Below are 26,990 nucleotides of genomic sequence, written 5' to 3' on the forward strand. Positions count from 1 at the left end.
GAAAAAACAAGTTTGAAATTAAGAGGAAAAGGGCGTGAAGTATCAGGGATAAGTCTATAGGGCTTTCAACTCAGCTCATGTTAATAGACAGGTTTGGCTGGACACTGAGACATCAATATTTTTGAGTATTTAATTTTTTCTCCTGGAAGCCAGTATATGGATGTGAAGTATAGAAAGAAAGCAGATACAAAAAGGGATTTCATTATATCTCTAAAAACTCACCAGATCTTGTTACAAGACAAGTTTCCAACGTTATTTGGGATGAAATTCCTTGCAATAAGACAGCTCAAAGAGATTTTGTACTGGAAAAATGACTTTGTAAACTCTTGAAAATTATGATCTTGAATTAGCATTTAAGGAATATCTAGCTTTACAAGGGAAAACACATTATAGGAGTTATAGGTGATTGAAGCTGCTTTTTTTTATTGGAAGGGAAAATAATGATAAGTAGTGTTATGTCCATTATTTCACAGTCTTGAAGAAATGTCCCTGGAGTGCATCAGATAGAGCATCACCAGCCAAGCAAGGGGGGGGATTGTCCCATTCTGCTCTGCACTGGGGTGGCCTCACCTCGAGTGACAGTTGGGGACAGTTTTGGATGCCGCAATATAATGGAGATCTAAAGTTCTTATTGTCCAAAGTGGGGCCATGGAGATGGCGATGTGTCTAGAGGGGAAACCATATGAAGAGTGGCTGAGGTCACTTGGTCTGTTCAGCCTGGAGGAGACTGAGGTGGGACCTGATTGCAGTCTGCAGCTTCCTCATGAGGGGAAGAGCAGGGGCAGACCATGATCTCTTCTCTGTGGTGGCAGGGCCTAAGGGGACTCCATGACATTGTGTCAGGGGAGATTTAGATATTAGAAAAAGGTTCTACACCCAGTGGGTGACTGGGGACTGGAACACTTTCTCCAGAGAAGTGGCCACAGCACCAAGTCTGACAGAGTTCAAGGAACACTTGGACAATAGTTTCAGGCACATGCTGGGAATTCTGGTTCAGTACAGGGCTGCACTCAACGATTCTTGTGGGTCCCTTGGGACTCCTGGCATTCTGTGATTCTGTAGTCACTGACCTAGTTCAGAGGTGCAAATTTGTGAAAACAGAACTGATTCCTTGTCTGCTGTGGAATTGTTGGAAGTTTTGCTGCTACCTTCAACAGAACTGAACTTTCAGGCATTTTTCCTGTCTGAAGCTGCTCGTAATGGAGTGGCCCTTTGCTGCAGATGCAAATGAATATGCTTCATGGCTAGCTCTGCTGAGCTAAGGCTATTTCAGACTTGGTGACTATATTCCTATGCAATGCTTCATTTAAGAATCAAAAACAAATCAAAATTTGATTAACAGAGAAATTAGACTTCAAATAATAAAAATGAGAATTGGGTTTGAATAAATAAATGGCTTTAGATGAATCCTTTTTTCATGGAAGATTTACCTCAGGAATTAGATTTGTGTAAATTAAGTCTAGAAGCTTTTATAAAATGGCAACTTCTGTGTTTCATGTAAACATGAAGAGAACATGCACACTCAAAGAAGCTCAGTAGGCTATACAAGTATTTATTTAGATAATCTGCATGAAAGCAAAAATATTTTCCACCTTTTATTTCTCTTAAAGCAGCTGTTATATACAAATAAGTAAGTCAATTTCAGTACCTAAGATGTACCCATTGCATCTAGCTGTGCAACATGCAGTGATTCCCAAAGGCATGTTGTGAGAATTGGAAGCAGACAAATGAAAAGTTGTGGAAAAATGACATCTAATATTGTCAGAGTTGCTGTTGGTTTTCCCTTGGTTAGTCAATTTGTATATCTCTTGCCTTTACTGGACTTTGTATGTATGTTGCTAAGAACTGACTTATCTACTGAAATTCAGTTTTACCATTTGTACTGATAAGGGTTTTTTATCTCCATTTCACTATGATATTACATCAGCATTTTGTGTGTGCTCCCCCATACTTCCCCAGCTTAAAGATGTGCTCTTTTAGATTTTTTTTTGTGTGTGTGACTTTAACAATGTTCTGTTCACATTTCCTTGGATAGACCCAACAATTGCTTGTTGACCCATTTTAACCCCTTTTGAGCATCATCTTCAAAGTGTAACTGTCCTTGACAATGAAAGAGACCTTCCTATTGTCTGGTCCTTCCAGGCAATCTTTAGCATTGAGTTAAATGGCTTTCAGATGGAGGAGTTGGCTGGAAGGAAGGAGACAAAGTGGCCTGTTGTTTCTGAGTGACTTTGCTAGAGTTTCCCTTTTTTCTTTTAGAATGGTGCATTTCTATAGAAGATGACAGACGTTTTGACAGGTGCAATATGCTTTGAACTGTTGTGTCAGATAATTCTTTTGTCTTGGTTTTTCCCAGCAGAGTGGTACATCTCCTTAGGATGCTGATATGCATATTGTTTGCTTTTCATTTAGTGTGGTGAAGCCTTCCATCCTCCTTTTCTCTCTCCCTCCCTAACTTTTTTAATAGCTCTTTGCATATATGTAGCTGACCCAGATGGGAAGGCAGAGTGACCATGACTTAAACCTCTCTCTCCAAACTTTTGATCATAATAACTGACACTTAAAACTCAGGAAATTATAATAGTGATAGAGAAAAGCTGGCAAACACACACAAAAGCACAACCTCAAATGAAATCATGCTAAAATCTCATCTCTGACTGCAATGAAATATGTTTGGGTGAAAAACATGGTTTCAGGGCTCTTGAGAGCAGGAAATATTTAGCTTTGTTCATCTGACCACTGGCCTAGGTGAAAACAAACTGTAGTTCTATCACATAATCAAAGCAGGTTTGAGAGAAAAGAAGAACTCCAAGCTGAAGTTATAATACTTACATTTGTCTTGCTTCTTGTACGGATGTTTTATTTCTTTCTTAATACTCTTACTGCAGAAATTATTTCTCAAGCAGGTAGATTAATATATTTGGAGTATGCAGGGCATGTTCTATGTTTTTAGCCAATGTTTTTGAAGTGTCAGCTGTGAGGGTTTTTAGTCCTGCCATGAATTGTTATGTTGTAAATAACATCACTGGTAAACTGGTTATGCAGAGAAAATATTGGTATTTATTCCTGATGCTATCTTTCTGCATCAGTCTCTGCTTCTGCCTGCTGCCTTCCTGCCTGTTTTTGACTTAAACAGAGTTTTTTACTTTTACCTTTGATGTTTTCTTTTTATTTTCAGAGTTAACATCGCTTCTTTTAGTGGCCTGGGTATGACTCTCATTCATTGTGTCATGAATGACATCCGTGCTACTGAAAGACAATCTGACCCTGAAAAATTGAAAACAAGATCTTCTTTTGCAGTTGCTTCACATGGCAGAAACTCAATGGGGTAGAGAGATTTAAAGGCTGCCAATCAAACAGAGGAATGGACAACATAATTTACTGTAACAGGGAGAGGTGACTTGGAAAGTGCTGCTTTATGAATCCTTGCAGAATATCTGAGAATTCAGTTTAATAGCTCATGGAATATGTGTTAAAAATATTTATACTATTTTTTTTTTTTAAATCGGGTCGTGGCTGAATCTCTGTAAAGCATAGTTGGCTGACCTGGTGGCCTGATTTCTGAAAATGGCAGGAACCCATCAAACTGTTTTTCACAGTCAGAGTGAAACTGTCTCATTGTAGCATTTTAGCCTACAAGGCAATTTTGTGTGTTATTATGGTATATAGTGGGTAATCTTGAATCAAAAAAAAATATAATTACTTCTTCTAAATGATATCTTTTCTGTGAAGATTTTGAATGGTGCTTATGATAGGCCAAGCAGTAAATAGCTATATTTGTCTGTTTACTACTAGATACCTCTACTGGTGCTGAAAAGAGTTGTACAGCAGTACTTAAGCATTTGAGATCATGGTTCTGAAATAGATGGCTGAAATATTGTTTGAAATTCAGTCTGCTGCCATAGATGTCCCAGTGATTGTTATACTTGACTGTAAAAGTGCTTCTTTGGGATGATTGTAATTTTCAGCCTCTACAGTTACCTTTTCTTCAAGTAATTCCTGTTTACATTGCAACTCTTACTTTTGTGAGTCACTCATATAAACAAGATACAAAATCTGTTTTATTAGCTATTCTTAGCTGAAAACACAGTATTTTTGCCATCTCTGTTCTATGCTCACCTGTTACCATAGTCTCTGGTTGTAGATTTATTTAGTTATCATGCTGATAAACTGGTTGAAACTCTTTACCTCTAAACAGTAGAAAGTATATTCACAACACCAGAAATTTCTAAACTGATTCCTGTAGTAATCTATTGTAGTTTTCTGTAGGCAGCTAAGAGCAGGTTCTCATGAAGATCGTTGGATGGTTTCAACAAGAGGCCTATTTACTGACACCAGCTCTAATTGGAGTGTGTCATGGGAAGCTCTCCTCTCAGGAGATCTGACATTGTTCCAGGAAGAACCAAGCAGATCTGATGCTAAATTGCTTCAGGCTCTTTTGCAAAGTAGAGCATTTCTGAAGCTGGGAGAATTTTGCCAAGGGACTCACAGGGCATGAATTTCTTGGGATGATGTGCATCACATTCAGTTTTATGGTTTCCCTTTCACCGTTTGGGGACATTGCATAGCTGAATAGATTGAAGGGGAACCCACGCCTTTTTCACAGGAGTCTAGTGTAAGCATGGCAGAGTCCTTGTTATGCTCATCAGTGAGATGGGTATTTATTACTTGATCAGTATCTGAAATTTCTATAGGGTTCTCATAAACAAAATGAAGGTGGTTGCTCTTTTGATCAAGTCAGGCAGGAAAATATGCAGAGTTCTCACAGGCTGCTGATGTCTCAAAATATGTCCACTGTAACAATTCACAGGCTATGCAAACTTCATGGTTGTCAAGTGTTCTGCTTGCCCTTGCCATATAGACGTCATGGTTGTCACTGGAGATAGAGCTCTGTACCTTCTGCTCCAAGCACAGAGGCTCCTACTGTCAGGGCTGGTATCGTGTTGCAAGCATGGGGAGACTATGCAAATGGGATAACATAATGCTGCTCATATGGGAGCTGACTGTGCTAATTCCCACGTTAATCCTGTGAGTGAGCGCAATATGAACGAGACGCTCACCCCAAGGCTGGCTAAGCCCAAGCCATGTGTTCCCACCACTGAGAAAAGCTGTGGCTGCTCTCCAGGTAATCAACTGGACTCCTGAGTCCTCACTAGAAGATGCAGTTGTCACCTGATAGCAATTTTCATTATCCTAGAAGTGTTGAGTGTGGAATAATCTGTGAGGAATCCACTGACGAAAAGACATTTAACATCAACTCTGAATTTTTCCACCAATTTGCTAAAATTTGGATCACATGGTCAGCAAGAAGGCCGTGTTGGGCTTGCCTTTGTCACAGAATAGTTTCACTTGTCTGGCAAAATGATGATAGATTGATGCTGCTTTCTTAGCAGCACTAAATGTGAGAAATAGAACTTTTTTCCTGTTTGTTGTTCAGGAACCATTCTAGGCTCGTGGGATGGGAAAGAATCCACTACTGAGTTAAGCAGTTGATGATATTTCTAAGTCCCTTTCAGCTTAAAATATGTCATTCCATTCCATTCCATTCTATTCCATTCCATTCCATTCCATTCCATTCCATTCCATTCCATTCCATTCCATTCCATTCCATTCCATTCCATTCCTACTCTACTCTGTCATAATGATGGTGTTTAAGCACTGATGTTTTTAATTTATGGGGGATTTCTCTCACACAGGAATTTAAAGATTAATTGAAAGATATGATGCACAGAGGATACGCAAAGTTGCTTTGATTCCTTCTGAAATATTTTATGTAGTATATAGATGGTTTCTAAAATGTTTCTGAGTGACTTTGCTCTTTCTATTTGAGCTGTTTCCTGCTTTGATGTATTTTCCTTTTACAAAATATTGATGTTAGAAAAACAGTATGTTTCCCAAAATCATACTGATTTTATCGCAATGTTTAACAAAAATTCCAAAGTGATGTTTTTCCTTTCAAGTTCAAATTACTTTGTTTCACATTTTCTTACTTATCTTGTATTTTTAAATTTATGATACAAGATAAGAAAAAAGGAAATATGAACTATTATCATAAAATATTTGATGATGTCAAAGCAAGGTCCATCACTGTATAGATCTCTGCAATAAAATGTTTGATTCTACTTCCATGGGAAATATCAATATAATATATTTTAAGTTAGATGCATAGTAGGTGCTACCCATCACTTTTCCTTTGTGTTTTTCTTTTCAGGTTTCCTAGACTTGAATACAAAAACCAATACACAAGCAGCTGCTGCTTTCTCTTTCTACTGAGGTTAGTTTATGTACAGATTGCTGTTTCAGGATTTTTTGGTCTTCTTCCTTGACTGAGAATTGAAACCAATCACTTGGCTTGGGTTTAATCTTCCTGTTTGAAGTCTTGAGGTCTCTAGGGTGACCACTAGTATTAGTAGGGTAACTGATAGTAAATTGAAGGAATCAATTTCTTTATTGTTTAACTGAGACTTATATAAATATTGTCATTCATTTCAATGAATGCTGGTCTGGGTCACCTGATCTTGGAACACGACTGCTATGCCCTGTCTGAGAGGTTGAGGTTCTTATTAATAGATTCCTTTGGGGAAGATTAGAGTGAAATAACACTAAATTACTGGTGTTGATATATATATGTAGGGTTTATTTGTTGCAATGGAAATGATGTTTTTATTGGGTTATTATTATCTATAGTACTACAGCAGTATAAAAGGACTTCAGACTTTGACTGAAACTCATTTGCTGATGTTGACTATAGAGAAAAAGATCACAGAAGGCATTTTAGTACTGTGTTGCAAAAGGCATTTTGGAGGAGTATTGCAATTACTGCAAAAAAGAGGAATACACATGCAAAAAGGCACTGGAAAAGCTGGATACTATGTTTTAAGTTTATGAATATTTTATATTTATACTTTAACCCCTGGTTTACTGTCATTTAATATTGTGACATTTTTTCTTATTTTTTTCTCTTAAGAAGTCAGAACAGAAAGGATACTTCTTAAGAATTCTCTTAACTATTCACAAAAAAACTCCAGCAAATAACTTCAGCATTTCAGAAAATGTCAGGATCATTAATAGTATTGTTTACCCTTTATGAACTGATTTTTGAGTATTGGTTATGTTTGCAGCAATGAATACATGAATGGATAGCATCAACTTTCTCCACTGGAGCACCAGAAATAGGAAAAGGTATACCACAAAAGTATTATCAAAACCATTTAGGAAGAAAGAAAAATTTCCAGTGATCTTGCAGAATATAAGAGGTAAAATATTATTGAACCTACTACCTGCAATCTACTGTTGAACCTAAATGGCAGGAAGATATATCAATGAGATGTTACTTTGAATTAAATCTAATCTTCAATTGGACAGCAATTAAAACATGGAAATATGATAAATCTGTCAGGATTCACACATTCCCTGTGTGGACTGTACCAATCTACAGAGGACAAGAATGTTTTCACTGAGCTCAGATGTACCTTCCTTTCAGTGAAGCTCTTATAAAGCCAGTCCTGAAGGGCACTCTGTTGTTCCCTTGTACAGTCCCTCTGGTCAGGGGCAACACCCCAGTGGCTGAGGATATAAAATCATGAATGCTATTTCAGAATTCATATTTGTATTCATTCTAGATATTATGATATCAAGACACATAAATTGGAAATTCTGAGCGTGGGAACTCCTTCTTCCAGAAGCACTTAAATGCCAACCTGCAGGTCGTGTTCTCAAGAACCAATGCTTTCCTTGGTTGTGTGTACAGTCATGGCATCATGAAGGTGTTTTGAGTGTAAATGAGAAAGGAATTTAGTTATTAACCTAGCACTTGTGGTTCTCCTGTGGTGATGAGTGAGCTCTTTCGTGGTACCATCACAGCTCCCAGGATCAGTTAGTTACATTGATTTCAGGCACAGACACCATTTTCCTCAGATTTGCTGCAGCCTTACTCTCTCCCTTCCCTTACAAAACAATACAAAACAACAATACAAGTTGTTTTGTATTGTTTTGAGATGTCATTTGAGAGAGTTTTTGCTGTCTTTGATTTCCTATTATGTACACTGTGGGAGAAACTGAACCAATCATGACATAGTCATGTCTGCAAAAAGGAAATTTACTTTGGTAAAATAAACTGAGACGCGGACACACTATTTTATTTGTGGGGTGCGTAGATGAAGGAAGGAATGATGAATCTGACTCCATTTTTCTCAGAAGGCTAATTTATTATTTTATAATACTATATTATATTAAAGAATGCTATACTAAACTACACTAAAGAATACAGAAAGGATACTTACAGAATGCTAAAAAGATAATAATGAAAACCAATGACTATCTCCTGAGTCCTGACACAGCTTGACACTGATTGGTCAATGAGTGAAAACAACTCACAGCAGAATCCAATGAAACAATCACCTGTGGTAAACAATCTACAAACACATTCCAGATGACCAAAACACAGGAGAAGCAAATGAGGTAATATTTGTTTTCCTTTTTCTCTGAGGTTTCTCATCTTCCAAGGAGAAAATCCTGGGCAAAGGGATTTTTCAGAAAAATGTGGATGCCACAGACACACTGCATGTGTAAGTAAAACTGGGACATAATTTACACTTGCTAATGAAGTGTTTCATAGGAATGTACAACTTGAAAAATGAACACCTAAGTGGTGAGCTATCTTTCTCTGTCCTAACATTGCTTTGCTGGAATGATGCATATTCCTGGAGGAAATGCAGATGAGATTAAATAGCACACAGCTTTTCAGCCTCCATTCTGAATGTCATGCACTTTTTTGGACATAATACAGATGAGAATATAGATCTTGCACAAGCTTTAAAAAATATGTTTCTTAAATGGTTTTCATCTTGATAGCTTTAAGGTAGGTTTCCTATATCAAGATGAAGATTCCTGATGATGAAATATTTGACTTATGGCCCAATTTCAAAATATAGAGATTACTTTAAATTATTGTGGTGCAGAAAGAGGAATGACATTGATCATCTGTTGTTCAATTTAGTTTTAATTTTTCTGATGGATGAATGTTGAAAAAAAACCAGTTAATTTCTGTGTCAGCATTTCACTTAAGTGCTGATATGGGTTTCTCTAGTACCTATGACTTGGATAAGATTGGGGTGGATGTCTCAAAGTGATAACAATATTTATTTTTTTAATTATATGCAAGGGACTGAGAGAATCCAAGATCTGTATTTTCCATAGCTGGCAAAACACAAGTTATTTTTAGAACACCTGATTTGAACAGAGTTTGTTCTTGAACTGTTTCTATATAAGCAGGACTAGTTTTGTTCCCAAATCAGGGAAGGACAATGCAGCATAGCATGTTTACAGTGTGTTTAATCCCATTTTACTATCTGGAAAGGGTTTTTGGTTATATGTATTTGCCTGATCCTGTGTCACTGCCCAGACCAACTAAACCAGGCATCTTTCCAAGGCCAAATCTTCCAGTTATCTTTCAGAATATCTATGACCTGGCTACCTAGGAAGGAACACACCAAAAGAGAAGAGTTACTTCAGCCTTCAAGGAACACCCTTGTTCCTACCAGAGTTTTGCTCCTGGGAAGCCAAATGCTAGCAGAACATCACTGCCTCTCTTTGACTGTAACTTGCCCTTAGCTGCCTCAGAATTCAAAGTTTTCAGGACATAGAGTGTTTATAAACTTACATTTCCCCAACATATTTTATTGTACATACAAAGGAGAAATAAAATGTACATTTATTTTACTTTTATTTGCTGGCTTGGGAAAGTGCAATGTCTGATGGGTCTAAGAACCCATTTTTCATTAAACACTTTATTTTTGGTCAGCATTAATGACAAGGTTCTCACTCTATTTGCATTTTTTGCTATATTTTACTCACCTGTAGGTACCCGGTTTTAATTTTGCTACAAGGCTTCTCTTTGTTTCTCACACAACCAATCACACGAAATTCTTTTAAAATTTATCTCATAGTAGTCCACACTCAGTGCAATAAGGGATAAACAGTAGACAAGGAAACTTGGGAAATTCTGGACCCTCTGTCACTTCTGACAATGCCATGATCCACTGACTGAATGAGACAGTTCACCCAGGGAATAACATTTGCCAAAGTGAGCAGGGGTATCAAAATCTAGGCCGTATTTCTTTGCAATTATTTTTCTTTATTATTTTATTTGAACTTTTTGGATTCAAGATTACTCTCCCAGAAGAAAAGCAAGTGGTATCATTATTATATAGTTCTATGGCTTGTCAATCATAGGATGTTTTCCAATTCTATTCTGTTTTCTTTGAAATGAGGCAATGGCAGTGTTTTGTTTTAGATGTACTAGAAATTATAAACGAGAAAGAAAATGGAGCTGATGTGTTTAATGGGGATGAGAAGTTATTTTCTTCCTAGTTTCTTATTACTCTACTGCTTAATTCCTGGCAGCATTGCATTAATGTTAAGCACTGGTCCCCAGCACCAAGTGGCAATTTATCATCTATCTTGGCAGGCTTCCCTGCTTCATCCTGCACCTGCCTCCTTGAAAGAAAACAAGACATCAGATACTTATTCAAATAATGCAGTAGCTGATCAGCAGAGTATCTACACAATGGTGAGTTATCCATGATAAAAGGACAACTTTTTCATGCATTATATGTGACATATGTGTCCTTTCTCTTAAGATTTATGACATTGATGACGGTGACTATTGTTACTATAATCAAATCTTTTACAGCCTAGCTGCAAAGGTTCAACTTATTGTCAATAGATTTCTATATGAGTCAATCATGCAATTTCATAAATGCTTTGAAACACCTGCACTCTCCTTGGAAGTGCAGAAATAGCAGTATCATGATCTCATCTTTCAAGTCATGAAACTGCTATGTCTCAGTAATTCCCTATTGGCAAACAAAGTGGGAGATGAATCAAAACTATATGTTCATTTGCTTTTGCTCCATATGATACATACATCTGTCACATATATACACGAGTGTGTATATTTATATATGGATTTGCACCCACATATATAAATGTGTATGTACATAAACTTTCTGAAGAATAAATTATGGCCTTAAAACACAAGTAAGATGTCAGGGAAAGCTGCATCTATGAGTCAGAATGTGAAGAGAATAGCAGGAATTCTTCGTAAAAAGGATAAATAAAATCATCACAAATATGAAAGGAAAGATCCTGTGTTTTACCAGAAATTTGCATTTTACAAGCCTCACTGGAAACAAAATGCATAACTGCTAGAATGCAGGATGTCATATTCCTGCTGGCATGGAAAGGGAGTCCTTTGCTTAAAGCATTAATTAGCCTGAGGTGTGGAAACCAGTTCTCTGTGGAGCCTCTGATCCCCTGGGACTGTCTGGTGGCTTCTCTGAGCCTCACTTCCCATCTGTAAAATAGTTAAATGTCTCCCTTCCTTCTGCATTGTCTGTATGAGCAGTTATCAAAGACACATACAGGCACTAGATAGCTCCTTATATTTGGCACAGAGCATTTAAAATATTAGAACAATGCAGCTGCATATGGCAGCATCGTTGTTGACAAAGCCAGCTTATGTTCCATTGAGGAATACTTTATTATCTATGTTCATTAGGAATCCATAACAACCCACTCTGTTAGGATCTATTACTAAAGGTAATTCTTTCTTGAGAGCTCTCAATTTAATGAGAAAAACAAAGAGGGGGTAGAAGCACTCAGTGAAAATGGAGCAATGAAAGAAAAGTGGCAAGACTGTGAGGATATGTGTATATCCAAGTGGTGCAGGTGAAGGGGTACCCTATAAATATACATTGTACAGTGAAGATGCATCATGCAGAACTCTCAAATCATTAAAAGACAAAATGCTTCTTCCAGATATCCATCTCAGAGCAGACACTTGAATTTAGGAATCTCTGTGCCAGATAAAAGTCCTGGAGTTGAGAAATGGCCCATCTTTCTCTTTCTTCTGAGAGCTGTTGAAGTCAGACAATTTTTTTTTTTTTTTAATGTGGCAACAGAGAAGGTCTACAGTGGTGACAACAAAGTAATTTAAGCAAAGCTGTTAATTTAAAGTACATATTGGGGAGGATTTTAGAACAGAATGTCACATTTGCCTACTGAAATGCCACCTGCAAGAGTTGTTTGATCTGGAGGCTAAATCTGATCTCTGTCTCTGAAAGAATTCTTCATATTGACATTCTGATTAGGAATTTCCTTTTTTTTTTTCATAGCCTGGTCTGCAGCTGAAGTCCTGTTTTATCTGCTGCCCAAAAGAAAGGTTTTTTAGTTGTCTGCAGAGCTAGTTCTGTAGCTGTCACATAAATGGGTTTCTAATTTGTTGTAGAGTGCTGAACATTAGGAATATTTGCTACCTCCTGAAGATCTGCAGATCTTGTTCTGCCTTTATCCCTGGGGTTCTGAGAGGATGCCTATATATTTGGAAGACTTTTTGGAAGATATTTTCCTGTTGTAGTGCTTGCAGTGGTGCAATCAGCAGTGCCAAAAGGCTGGTGGAGGGCTGAACTGCTGTTGCAGCGTAAGAGCTCTGTTGGTATGTTGAATACAAGCCTTTTTATTGCTACTCTATCCTGTCTAGAAAATTTGTTTTCTTTCAGGCTAGAATTTTGCTACATTTATGTGGCCTTGGAGTTTGACAGAGGCCACTCTTCCTCCCAAGCGAGCAGAAAACCAAAGCATACTGATCAGAGTAGCAGTGCTCTTAACTTGTGAAGCCATGCTTTGAAAGGAGCCAGGGCCAAGTACTGTGGGCTCCTGGAAGCTGGCAAACAACACCACTTTAATACTTAGACAGAACCACCAAATTTGAAATGTCTCCTGGGTTGTAGTGGTTGGGGTTTTTGGATCTTCTCCTGTTCTTGCCATAGCACTGGTGCAGCTCAGTAACTGTGGGCAGGTTTGGTAGCAAAGGCTTTTTGTAGCACATCATCCCCCTACAAATCAGAGTACTTCACTCCTTGTAGAGTGACCTAGGACTGTGCTGCTCTTGTTCAGCATTCCACAGCTGGGGCTGGTCTGGGGAGTTGATTCTGGCTTTTGAACCTCAGAATAAGGAGAAAAAATACTGGGAATGCACGTGGACTTTTTCTGTGTGTCATACTGTATATATGGCTATTTGATTTCTCAAGTTCCCTTATGTGTTTGGATACCCTAATATTCCTAATGAGTCCTCGTGTCCAACTGCTTAGTAAATACCAACCTTAATGCTTATGACTTAGAAGCTTTGTTCAGTGGCCACAAAGGCAGAATAAACGCATAAGGCTTTGTGTATCTGGTTTCTTGGGCAAGTTGCCTTTCTTAGCAAATGCAAAGATATTAAATTTCTATTCAGATGATTAAAAAAGAGCTTCTTCATGTTTTACTGCATGACTTACTCTGTTTACGGTGCATTAGGTGTTTACTATAGAGATAGAAAAATGGCACCTTCTCCATCTCCCTCTCTCCTCCTTTGTAACAGAGGCTTCCTCAGAAGGACTTGCTGATCACCTGCATCTCCAGCAGCATCTAACACTATTTCATTAAATAAAAAAAAGGTGATACGTATGCTCGCCTTTGTTTTGTTAAGTTTTGATTTCTAAAGGTAACAGCCAGTGTCAGGTTTCTCAAACTGCTCCTTCTATTTCTTGCTTTCAATTGAAACAGTGTGCTGTGTCAGCACAACCCACAGCTCACTGCCACATTTTCTTTTGTGTGGCAGCCGTTTGACACATGAAACTGGCAGCTGCTCCTAAAGGACCCTGCAAATGAACCATATTAAAGATACAAAACATGGAGGGGTCCTTTTTCACGATGGTAGGAAGGTTTCTTAACTACATTTAATTCAGGGGTAAACCTTTACTGCCATAATTAAAAAGTGGAATGAAATAAGAGAGTGTCTTGCATGCAGCAGGATTGCTAACACCAAAAAAATGGGATGAGATGGGATCAGAGCAGCCCATGGAGTGCTCAGGTCTTCCCACAATTATCCTGACACCTGAGCTGTAGTTGTGTGAACTTTTTGACTGCAAGACACAGTGTTCTCTGCCTGCTGTCACTGAAGATATTTGTGTTGTGTTTGGCTCCTACACCTAATTTTCACAGAGGTCAGAGCCTCTGGGAAGAGTGTGGTGATGATGATGGAAACAGTCTTGGACCCCTTGGAGAACTCCTGTTTTTCAGTGAAGTTGCACATGAACTGTGGGCCTGCACAGACCAGAAGTAGATGGAATCTGTGCAATGCACCGAGTTTGAAATAGAACCTAGCAATCAGAACTTGAAAAGGTGTTTTGTCGGGTTTTTTTTCCCCCAAAATTTATCCAAACCTGGAAAGAGTAACTTTCAATTATTTGCTCAGTTTTAGGGTGGGAGGTTTTTTATTTATCTGAAGAGAAAGAAAAGATCCCATAAGATGAGTCAGGCAGGGTATTTCTTTTGGAATGGAGTATTTTAACCATAAAATGCAGCTTTTTACATTTGAGTTTCTGTGAGGAAAGCTCACCCTAGTTTAAGTCAGTGCTAGCCCAATCTGTGCTTCAGCAATCTGTGGGAAGTAAGGTGAGAGAGCATGGCCAGAGGAGGGGAAGCAACCTGAACATCATTTTCCATAGGAGAATAGGCAAATCCAGAGAATGAGTACCAGGCAGTCAAACTATAATTTAGGGAATTATGGCTGCCCATTCCCACTGTAAAAACTTCCCATTGTAGCAGCTTCCAGTCTTTTCATCTGTGCTTTGAGCTGGACCAAACACTGATGGTGAGAAGAACTTCCTCTAGCCCAAAAGGAAAAGAAATGCAAGGTCTTCAAAACTTCCTAAGGACTTGACTCCTGCCAATCTGTTTTGCTCTGCAGATTTGCAGTTTTGATTGCATTGCTGAGCACTTGCCAGAGCTTCAAAGCAACAGCTGTGTCCTCTTGCAGTGGTGAATGCACCTAAGTGTCCTTCCTTAAGTAATTCCAGATCAAAGTGAAAGTTTATATAAATGTTACAGATTTTGAGTGAAAGTGGGAGAATGTATATAATTCATTACTGTATTTTGCATTGCTTTTAGAAGGTGTTCCACCCCTCAGAATTAAAGCCTAAAGAGGAAAAAATCTTTGTGCTGTGTTTCTTCAGAACTTTTAAAAATGTTAAAGATGCATAATAATTTTTTTAAAATATGAATGAGAAATACTTTGTCCCTGTTCTACTGATCTTCTCCAGGAAGACTCTTGCTTTAATTGCTTTATGGGCTGGACCTATAATTTTGATAAATATTTACTGAACCAGTGTTTTATCAGAAATCAGAGAGCTTAAGGGATTTAATTCCTCAGGCTCCCAGCAACCTCTCATTTTAGCATGTATTGAACATTCATCTTTCATCAGGATTGCATAAAGTGGTTTGTTAATTTGTAGCAGGAGATTTTTTTTCATACTTACATATTTAACTTGGCTCTGTCTTATGAATTGTGCCAACCATAGAGCATTCAATTGGAAAATGCCTGCCAAAGGTCTGTATCATGAGTGTCCTGGTCAAGGCCAGGAGTTGGACTCAATGATCCTTGTGGGTGCCTTCAATTCAGGATGTGCTAGGATTCTAACTATTGGGCAAAGCCAAGACATTCTTATAAAGGATTTTATACTTGTAAGGGAAAGAGGAGAAATGGTGTGGTCCCCTCCCAAGATCCCAGCAAAGCTTCTCTCCCAGTAGTATGAGCAGCACCAACGCAAGGGCAGGAGAAATATGTGTGTCTGGGCAGATGTCAAAGGACTGATAACCTTTATCCACTAGAGAAGGAAAATACTCAGATTTATGGTTATGCTGTCTTTCACACAAAGGTCCAAATGTAGTCAAGGGAAAACCCTGTGAGACATTTCAGGTAGTATCAGCTGGCCCCATCACCCTGAAAGGCACTGGGTGTTTGGAAAAAGAAGAAATTGGTCCTGTTTAAACCATAAATTGGACCAGAACATCTAAATCAGCAGAGCTCCATGGAACATGTCAAGTGACCTGGTATTGCTATCATTAAACTGGAGCATTTGTAAATTAGTCTGTCATGTCCATATCAGGTGAGGGTCAGTGACATGAGAGTAACATGTGTCATCAGGGCTCTGAAAATAGCTGTTTGCTCCTTTTCCAGAAATATCTGAGAGAGTGCTGCCTTCCTATCCTGAGAAGGCTTACAAATCAGTTATTAAGGCTGAAGCAGTCCCTTGAAAGAGTGATTCCACTATGGGTTGAGATATAAAAGTTGCAAATTTTGGCTGTTTTATTTGGTTAAGGACAATGTAGTGATATTTTTTTCTGTTTCTCACTGATGGAATTTCAGGAGGAATGTGCAATAGTCAGGTTTGGTGTCATCCAGAAGACATGCACAGCAGCAGTCTTTCCTTTGTCTTTGATGCTGCTATATCTGGCCATTTGTGCTATTTGGCAAATGATAAACAAATTAAATGAGTCATAAAAATGAGCATACAATTAAAGTTTAGATTGGCTTTGTTTCACTAATATCTAAAGTAACCATGCAAATCAAAACTTAGATATTCAACTGTAATATCAACATATGAACAATTTTGAAATCTGAAAATATGTGGTAAAAGCACTTGTGATTATATTTGAACAGTTCATAGGTTATGTACTTTCCCATTCTGCCCACAGTGATCCAGGTAAAAAAATACAGTTGAAACTAATCAAATATATTTCTAACTGCAGGTTGATATTTCTTTCCTGCTGTGCAGGATTCATGGGGTGCTCAGTTGAACCTTTGTGAAGATCACCTTCTCCTCACCCCTATCAAAAGTTTCCACCCATGTGGAGTTTTAGGGTTTCCTTTAATGTGAAGCAGCTCCTACCCCTCAACTGCAGTGAAAGACACTGAAAATTGTATGGAGCCCCAGCAGCCAAACAACTTTGCATCTCTTCAGCTGCTCTGGAATATTTATGCCTTGGTCAGGTGAATATCTTGTGTGTGCATTTCCTATCCCTGGTATTTCCCACTACACTGAAACACACAGAGCTGTGTTGTTGTCCAGCTGTTTGCAGCAGGGCTGAGGCCACCCAGTAGCACCAGCTTTGCTTCAGCCCAGCCCCAGGATCTGGAGGGAGCTAGACCAGGGCTGCTTTGGCAGGAAACACAGGAAAGCAACTCTGTGTCTGTAGCTCACATCTCCAGAATGTTACTGAAAACAAAATTTAGTAACCAACTATCAGTGCTATTGTCAGAAGCAGTCTTCAGTCTTCACAAAGTTGCTCAACACTGAAATTTTTTCATTTCATTCCACTAAACTACATTTTAAAGTCCTCTGTTTACAAGTCTTCAAATCATCGTTGTAACTGCCTAATGCTTTCCTTTTGTTTCTTGAGGTTTCACAGTGAATTAGACCACAAAAAGAACATTTAGCTATGTAGCAGAATAATATATTGTTCTGGGGATGGGGGCAGAAATAACAGCATGGCAGTTTCCTCTGTATGGTATCAGATATTTCAAATTACTCTTTTTTAGACTGACTGCTTAGCAGGGGCTGTCTAGGTAGGAAATGTGATGCTGTTTGTCACAGAGTCTGTCAATGTGTGAATGGAGCTGCTAAACTGATTTACAGTGTTTTAGCACAGCTACTCCTGGGTATGTGAGGCTAGAGTTACACAACAATTAGAGTGAAGCCATCAGTGGTATTTTATTTATGAAAGGTCTGTACGTGTTCTATAATTAGGCCAATCTAATCACAATAATTTATGAGCTGTGGTTGGCAGAAAATAGTCTCAAAAAGTTAATTACCATAGACAGTGACTCAGGAAAGTCTGATCTGTAAATGTTTTGCAGCTAAACCAGTGTTACTTTTGTAGATAGTTGTTTTAAGACATTTTAAAATCCCTCCTATGCCTAGTATATAGAGCTCATATAGAGGAGATGATGCTCCTCAAATATCTCAAAGATATTATCCTCAAAACAGGCTTAAAGCCTCACCTAAGATTATTAAATTAGCTCTTTTTCTTCTTGTTTGCCATGGAGCAAGGGGGTGTACATGCACTTCCAGCAAACAGGCTGCTTGGGTTATCTCATTCTTTACAGAAAATGTCTTTATACTTTCTTTGTGATTCTTTGGGAAGTTTTGCCTGTCTGAAGATCAAACAGTAAACTGCAACCTGAACATGAGTTCACTTAAATGGTCCCAGCAGCAGAAAAAGCATAGATTATAATTTTTTTCCCCTTGTGAGTTCTCGTGTTCAAAAGTACAGCATATTCAGTTCCCTGCATTTTTAATTGCAAAAAGTTACTTGAGGGTACAGCTTATTTTGCAAATGATGGTACTTGCTGCTCTTTATCAATGTGTTATTTAATATTTCTTTAGACTTTTCAGAGTCATCAAATAATCATAGGTATCTATCCTCAATGTCTTTTATTGTAGGGAGGTAAAAATCTGTTCTTTCAGTCTCAAATTTTTTTAAAATTTAAGGGATTTTGTGTAGGAGCCAAGACCCCTAAATGTAATATTTTCATTTCCTCTGGCAGTAGCAGGGCAAAATACACTGCAAAAGCTGCCCAAACTGGGGGAAGAGAAATAATGGAAGTGAGGTGACTGGAACAATGCAGCCTGCAAGGAGGTGTTTCAGTGTGAGGGACACCCTCAGATGCTCGTTCCAGGTTTGAACCCAAATTTATGATGTAACCTGTGGATTGTCTATCCAGCTACACCCTCACAGCCAGACTGTTGTGTGCCTAAGCTCAGATTTGAGGGTTTTGCAGGAGGCAGAGGCAGATTGGCTCCCATCAGTGGGAATGAAGCAACAGTGAGTCACATACAAGTTTAGGGCAGGTGAATGCAATCTGCAGGAATAGCTTCAAAAATTATCTTTCCACTGTGCTAAGGAAGTAACTGCTGGCAAACTGCCTTCAAAGGGCTGGCAAAGCCCTTTGCAGTGGCCCTGGAGCCACTCAGGCTACCTGCACTTGGTCCTTGCTTTTGGGTACACCGCCCCATGACTCACTGGGCATAGAGTGGGAGGATGGCAAACCTTTTGGGGCCTTAAACTGAGCTAAAATTGCACTGTGTCCATCACTTCAATAGAAAAATTCTTGTGATGTGCTAAATCTGACAAAGAATCCAGATTACAGGCTTTTTTTTTTAATATGGTTTCATTTTCCTTTCTCATATATATATATATTTTTATATATTTATATATATATATATAAATTCAAAATAGGCTGCTTAAAAGACCTTTTATATGTTAAACATGGTTTTAAAGGAAAACCCAGTTACTCCACTGGTCTTGAAATCTTCTAATGATGTTACTGTCAAATATTTCTTCACATATTTTGATTGGAATAATATGAAAAGTAAAGACCATTATGCTAAAATAAGGGCTTGGTTACTTTTGCTGATCAATTTGTTTATTTTTAGAAAGTGATAAAAACATCTTGGTCCTTGCCCAGTCTCATTTATTGTAACATTTTTTGGCAGGTTTTCACAAAACTGAATCCACCCTGGTGAACTGAGCCAATCACTTTATTGCAAAATTGCCTAAAACTCAGGATGGTGCAGGTAAGCCAAGGACTGTTTCCTTAAGGCTTTCTTAATTTTTATATATTGTGTTTGAATTCTCATTCAAGTGCACCAGCCTGAATATCTGATAACAAACAGTTCTGATTCCCTTGATAAACTCTTGGTTTATCCCTGGGTTCTAGTCCCTTTTATTATCTGATCTCTGCTCATGCTTGCTGTTGGGTTTTATTCATATGATCTCTCAGTTTGTCTTTATTACACGTCTCACAGGTTGCTCAATGAAGGCTGCTTACAAATAGCACTTGCTTTTGAGGCTTTGATTGCTCAGTTTGGGGACCTTAAGGATCTTGGATGGTTTATAATCCAATGATTGAATTTTTCTTTTCTCCAATATTACACACATTTGTGTTCATTCTTTTTCTGGCCTTAAGTATAGTGAATATTCATACTGATAGGATACTTCATAGATGCTATATTGGGCAAATGGTATGACTCTTTAAGATAATGGACACAGCTCTGTGTATTTGTGTATATTTTTACAATTTTCAAATCACTCAAACATTTCTAAAAGTTCCCTGAGAATGAGTTTCATTTTTTTTTGTCAGTAAAAAGAAACATAGCAATAACTACTGAGCTATGAACCTTCATATCATCACATTACCACCATTGGTGAAAACTCTAAAACAACTAAAGTTCTGAAATTAAAATCAACTGGAAACCTTACTAAGCTGTCAGTTATATCACATACTTCCAAAAACTCCTTGTACTAGTAATATTTTTCTGGGAAATTTCCCATAGAAAATTGAATAAGAAGGGATTTTGCATGGTTTTAGAAGGCAGGAGCATTTTGATGCAGAGGAAGGTAGGGATTTGATAATTCAGATTGGGACTGTCACTTCCTACGTCAAATAAGTGTGAGAAGACAATGGCAGTAGTTGTCAGCAACATGAACAAAGAGGGGCCAGATCTGGTATTTTTGGTGGTGTTTGGAGAATGGGAAACAATGTCAGTTAAAATGATGGTGATTTTGACAAAAACCTTGAATTTGATGTGGCAAGATAAGGTGGGGCAGCAGGGTAGAAAGATGATCTTATTTGCTCTGGGCATTATACAAAGGCTTCCTGACGCTGGCCTTGCTAATGTATAAGGTGATTACTAATGGCACTGCAACTTCAGCATCAAGGGACTTCAAATGAAATTCCTCTCCTGCCCATTTTTATTTTTTTATGGCCTACTACATGCAAATCACAGCAATATACACTCCATTGCACACAGGCTGGGCAGATGCAATGCTGGTTTAAGAACGCTTACCTGAATCTAGTTGCTTTAAGAGATCTGATCCTTGTACATCTTTTTGAAATTGGCCCAGTGTTTGAAAACTCCCTTCTTTAACTCTGATCCACATGTTTACATTATTTTTGAGCAACTTTATATAACTTTTCTACTAAATACATTTCTACAACTACAAGCTGCATAAAATGTTTCTGAATCCAGTGCAACTACTGTGCAAATGGGAGAAGAATTCAGGCTCTTAGGCAAATATCTAAAGCTTAATTTTTATCCTGATCTGGTGAAGGTTACTGTGAATCTGGTTGTAGTAATATTGAATTACTGGAATAGTAACTCTGAAAACACATGTTAACAATGCAGGTCCACGGTCACTGTCTCCTATTGTATCCCAGTTTTTTCTGCTGAGACTGACAATGCAATTGTAAGACTATGTGAGTATAGTTTTTGTTGTGATTAAACAAACTCTTGCTGGATCTTTTTGACATTCAGCTGTTGCTGAAGATGTTAAAGCAAAAGTAAATGTACTAATCATTGGTAACAAAGCAGACTAATCCACGCTGACCTACAATTTGTTTAGGATCCTTTGGAGCAACAAAGAGATTAAAGTACATAAAAAAAGAAGAGGTAAATAGTGGGTCAGAGATTAGAAGTGAAAAAGGAAAAGGCTGGCTTCCCCCAGACCACACACTGATAGTGGACTTTTGGTCACTGATTGTTAGAAAATGTTTCATGTTTCACTTTCCCCCCAGAACCTTAGAAAGGGAAGGCTTGATTGGCACTTGTCATGACTGATAGAGAGACGAAGATGCTCTGGTTAAAAGGAGAGGGAGGCAGCCGTGTCAAAAGCAGAAGTAGTCAAAGGATGATTCCTCCTTTCTGTGGTTTTGTCTCTTTCTAAATTATTCAAATCTGGGTGGCATCTTAGGATAACTGGCATTTTGACACAGCTTAAAGGATTGTCTCGCTAACTCTATTGAACTAAGGCTGCCATCCTTTTTAAGAAAAATTATAAAGAGGCAGATCTTCTATAATCTGATATGTATACAAACCAAAGGCAGCTTGATGCAGGCGTCTTAAATATTTTGGAAGGGGGGCAGCAATTTTATCCATTTTGTGACTGATTGTCTTCCACATCAATCTGCAAGAATGCTACTTATTGGTCTAAAAAAAGCCTTTATTTTGATTTTCTTTAGAATATCCATCGTTGTTTGCAATGCATCTGGTGGTTACAAATCCAAGTCAGGCCAGCTGGATCAGAATCAACAAATGTGGGGAATTTTCTCAGTCGAAAGAAGGTACCTCACCGACAGGGAATCTCTTCCATTGATGGTCATCCCGATTATGGATTTTTCTTTTAGGGGCAATTTCCTTTCTTTCTTTTCAGAAAGGGACCGTGTCCCCTCTTAGTGCTTTGTCTGAACCATGCTGGCTGGCTTAAATGGGCTCCCTAGGGTTAGGAGCTCCTCTGTCATTCTAAGCTGCCATTTTATGCTTTGGTGTCCTCTTCACTTATCCATAACCACAGCCAAATCCTGCTCACTTTATTCACAGGAATCACCCACTGAAATAAATAATTGCATAAATTTTGGATTAGAAGGATTAGATGTCCAGTGGCATTCTATGTTTAACTTCTTAAAATCATTCAGCAAAGCCCATGATTCCCACACTGTTAGAACCATTGTGCTTGGCTGTAGCTAGAAGGGAAAATATCATCTTGGCCCTTGTATTGATGTATTTGCTTTGAGCTCCTAGCAAACCAATCAACAGCCTTCATTGTCTGGCTCATTTTTTAAATTCCTCCTGAAGAAAACCTTTGGTTTTCCAAAAAGAACAACTACATTGGGTTGACTCTTTGCACATACAGTGCCCAGGTTGTTTCAGAGGTCCTTTGTCCTCACCCAGCAATGGTCACCAAGCTGAAGGCGTCCTAATGGATCAATTAAAGTGCTAAATGAAACTAATTGGATAGACATAACTTGTAATGAGATAGGGATGAATTCTAGACAGATTTGTCTGATGGTTTTTTTTTCTGGTAGCCAGGTCAGCTTCTAAGATGACTCTTCTAGACTTCTAACGGAACAGAACATGCACATTCATTATTCCAATAACATATATCAAGATAATTGTACAAAGTTTCTTGGGAGACAGCTGAAATGAGAGTAGCCACAATGCTGGGAATGTGAGGTAGACAACTTCTTTACTTGAAAAGTATGAACACTCAGCACTTGGAAGTATTAACATCTTGATTTTCTTGACTGCTAAGCAGGGAAGGGCCAAAAGATATGCGCCCCTAGTCCCTAATTTTTTTTTTTCCCTGAATTGAAACAGTTCTGTATCTTTATGTATGATTTACTTTTTGTTACTTAGTGGTAAAAGAAACAGTTAAGACTCACATGAATAGAAAGATAGTTTTTTGTTTCAGGTAGGACTTCTGAACTCTGCAGAAGGCCTTCATGACTTTTGTGGACTTTGCTAGGCTTGCCAGCCAGGACTGCAGAAACCCCCAATGTGCAGAGCAGTGAGAGGAAGAAGAAGCACAAGTCTTTCATTGCCCCTTGTAGGGCCAGGATTTGGACTCAATGATCCTGATGGGTCCCTTCCAACTCAGCATATTCTATTTTCTATGTTTCATATTATTCATAAGTCAAGAAGGCTCAGATCATCTCCACTTTCCAAGACGGTGAGCTTTAATTGTAAGCTTGTATTTGATTCCTCAGATCAAAGGAGAAGAGGGTAGCTGTGCCACTAGAATCAAACTCCTGCCTGCCCCATTTCCTATTCTTTTGCCATATTTCAGACATGATTGTGATTACCAAATAACCCTTAATCATCCCAAATACACTTCTGAAGGTTATGTCCTCTATAAAGTGATATCTTTCATGATAGCAGAAGAGACAGAGGGTCCATTTTCAAAACTAAATAATACACTCAAAACCCGAGTAAGCCTTCCTTTTACACAATTGAATCTATGTGTGTCTATCAAATAATTAGATTGTCATGTGCAATTGCCCAGAAGAAATTTAGATTCTGCACCAGGGACACATGTGAGAGTTATAAATTTTGCATATGCAGTTTAAGCTGCTTTGCTGTATAATCCTGACCCAAGGAGTTTTCAAATGCACTGTTTCATCTGATTAGAACTGAAAACATTTTTGTTGATTTTACCCAGTGATTAGCAAACATGAATTGCATTCTGTAATGTGCAAGTCTTCACAGATTCCAGAATTACATCCCAAATTTAAATTAGGCATCAACAAGTAAAGCAAAATATTCAACGACCAGAATATCCTAAACTGGAATTATTTGTCCAGGTTGCTGAAATCTGTGGCCCTAAAAAGCCAGTTGTATAGTCTGTATTTTCCCCAAACTGTGAAATTAGATTCCTTTTATGGATCCATCACAGTGGTATGGAGCCATTAGATACATCATCCTACACTTGTCAGCCAGCCTTTCCTGTTCATCAGGACTGTAAGGCATATTAAGCACACAATAATAGTACCCTTCAGGATGATTAGGTTGTCACGTTTTCCAGCTGAATAATGTACTTTGCTCCTGAATCCCACAAGCAGCAGAGGGCTTCTTTGAAACCCAGGTCCTCCGTGTTCCACTTGCATAAGATGGTGCCAGGGATGCTTCTTTCTCCTCTGCCATCAAGTTTTCTTCTCCAGTTCTTCCAGTGTGGTACCTATGAACGTCAGCACAGATGCCAGGTCTTCAGACAGCCATGCTTCATCTTGCAGTGCCAGTTCCTGGAAAGAGGCTGAAATGTTCTGGCAAGCAGCAGAGTCACAACGCTGAGTGAAAAGCAGGTTGTTCAAACAACATCTAATGGACTTAATCCCCACTTCCTGCCCTTTCAGGATAACAACCGAATTTCAAAGGCAGTGCAAACTAATATACAATTCCTAGGAACAGTTTGACAAAGTTAAAACCTCCATCAGACTGAAACTGGTGGCAAATAAAAGTCTCTCAAGAGACTAGAAAGGTGAAAGACAAATTTCTTTTGTGATCGTTTCAATCTACCCAGTGACCTTCAGCCTGGCCATGGCCAGGCATTAAAAGCACAGCCTGCCCAGAGCAGTTCCTGACCTCAGCAGCCTCTTTTCCTTGCTGTGTATGCCAAGGCTTGGGCAGCTCTGGAACTCTTTTGGTGCCTTTCAGGGAAAAATCTGTGTCCTGTAGATGTTTAGCTTGAGTGGGGACTGATATTGTTGGGTTAGGGATGGAAAGAAGACTCTAGCCTTCAGGTGGATCAGAAGGTAAAATAATTTAATGAAAATAGCAGATTTTTTTATAATTTGACTTGTTAAGGTGATACTTGATTGGTCTTAAAGTAGAAACATCTCACATTATTGGTGACTATGAATAGCACACTCTGGAGAACTATATCTATAAATAATGGTTACAGAAAGAGAGATAATAATTGTTTGAATTCTTTTGTCTCAGTTTCCCACAGCTTCTACACAGCTTCCCAATATTTTCCTGGGAGAATTATGTCTCTCTCTGTTCAGAGGATATGTAATTACTACAGGGGACAAACTTATATCCAGCTGTTTGCTGTTGGGTATGGATATTTCAGGGGTCAATCTCAGGTTTATCATTCTTATGTTTACCTCTTCTGGTAGCTGTTCCTTTTATTTGGTTGCATCTCTACAAGAAAAAACCCCACAACTGAAACCCCACTGAGATATGCTCCCTGCTGCTTCTCTGGAAACTCTCTCCCAAGCTGGTGGGTGGATGACAAGGTGTCACTGACTTCAGGCCTTCTCCTGCTGGGCAGAAGTACCATGGCTGTGAGGCAAAGTCATGTTTTGTTTCAAATGGGTCAGTTTTGTACTTGTCAGTTGTATATCATGCAATGCCATTATCATCTGAGCCACTTTGTTTCCCCCACCCTGTATCAGGTCTGCTTTGCACTCTTTTTGTGGCATTAAGAAAGCATGAGGACATTGGCACCACATAACGTCACATTGTACCTTTCTGGCTGTCTTGACAAAAACACAACTATGTTGTGCCTAGTTTGGATCCCATTTTTAGACCTGGAGACTTACCACAGGATGTTCTGCTGTCAGTGACCATAACAGTGCCATGTAAATCTTCTGAGGTGCCACCAGGAATTTGAACTTTTCCACTACCACGGGGATAGGGGTGTGTGCAAAAAATGAGCTTTGGGGTTTCTTGCCCTGTTGTCAGCTGTGCTTATTGTGCCTGTGCTCCTCTTCTGGGCTGGGGCATCCTCCTCCTGAATCACTGCTGACAGCTCCTAACAGCACAAGTGGTGGCCCTGCAGCCACTTTTCCCATCCACACTTGCTGTCGGCAAGATTCCCACTGAAAATGCCAGCAAAGAAAATTGTATGCTATTGTGCCATCCTGCTATAATCATTTCTGTAGAAAATGTGCCTTTAATAAGTGCATTGCAAGAAATTCCCTTCTCTTTTGTGTTTAGCATAATGAGCCTTCAAAACAGCATTTTAAAGAAAGCATGGCAGTCACTGAGCTCCTATTTCTGTGTTTATTTATCGAGCAATTTACGTTAAGCCTCAAGTATAATTAGCTTTTTTGGATAAACACTAAGCAAACTTGGAGTGTTTTAAAAACATCATAGGGCACTCTGCAGTGGTTCTCTTTTTTAATACTTTATTCACAAAAAATATTCCAGGATGCCACAGGTTCTCCTATCTGACAATGTTCAGTAGCTGGTGTTCCTAGATCCTTTCTCAGCCTTGTCTGCTGGCAAGCAGCTGCCCTGAGGAGTCATTAAGGAGCTTTATCTAGCAAAGGATGTTAGGGTGTGCTGCCAGATAGTTTGGCAAAATTGACGCCTTTTAGCTTTCCAATCGAAGGAAAGCAACTGGCCTTGGCTCATTCAGGTCAGGAGGAGGATTAATGAGGTGGAGCCCACAGCAGAGGTGCAAATACCAAGGCAGGCTTGATGCTGGTGTCTTCAGGTGTGTGTGGATAGCACAGTGCAGCTCCAAGCCCCACTAAGCTGGTACTCCTGGACCTCTGTGCCTGGCCCTGCAGAGTAAACCTCAGGTCTGGAGCTGGTGCCTGGGATCCTGGCAAAGTTCTGTCCCTGCTCAGGTTGTTACAGTTCATTTTTATAATGCTGACTCTGGAACTGTCTCCTGTGTGCTGTTCCAAACTTCTAGATGAGAGTCAGAACATGTCTGTCCTCTCACCCCTGACACATGTCCCTCCTTCTGGTAGAGCCCAGTCCTGAAAAGCAGTGGGTGCTCTGAAGATGCACAGAAATATCCATCCCTTGGGACTTAAT

At 38.9% G+C, this 26,990-nt stretch overlaps 1 long non-coding RNA gene across 2 annotated transcripts in view; it reads left to right on the forward strand.

The window, feature by feature from the left end:
* LOC134417131 (uncharacterized) overlaps positions 1-26,990 on the forward strand; it is a 202,265-nt gene that overhangs the window by 141,236 nt on the left and 34,039 nt on the right. For both annotated transcript variants that reach the window (XR_010027509.1, XR_010027508.1), the window contains exons 3-6: positions 6,212-6,274; positions 8,489-8,567; positions 10,469-10,570; positions 19,380-19,460. This is a non-coding gene — a long non-coding RNA (uncharacterized LOC134417131). The remainder of the gene's footprint in view (positions 1-6,211; positions 6,275-8,488; positions 8,568-10,468; positions 10,571-19,379; positions 19,461-26,990) is intronic.

This window comes from Melospiza melodia, chromosome 4 (assembly GCF_035770615.1).
Source record: "Melospiza melodia melodia isolate bMelMel2 chromosome 4, bMelMel2.pri, whole genome shotgun sequence".
Classification (NCBI taxonomy): domain Eukaryota; kingdom Metazoa; phylum Chordata; class Aves; order Passeriformes; family Passerellidae; genus Melospiza; species Melospiza melodia.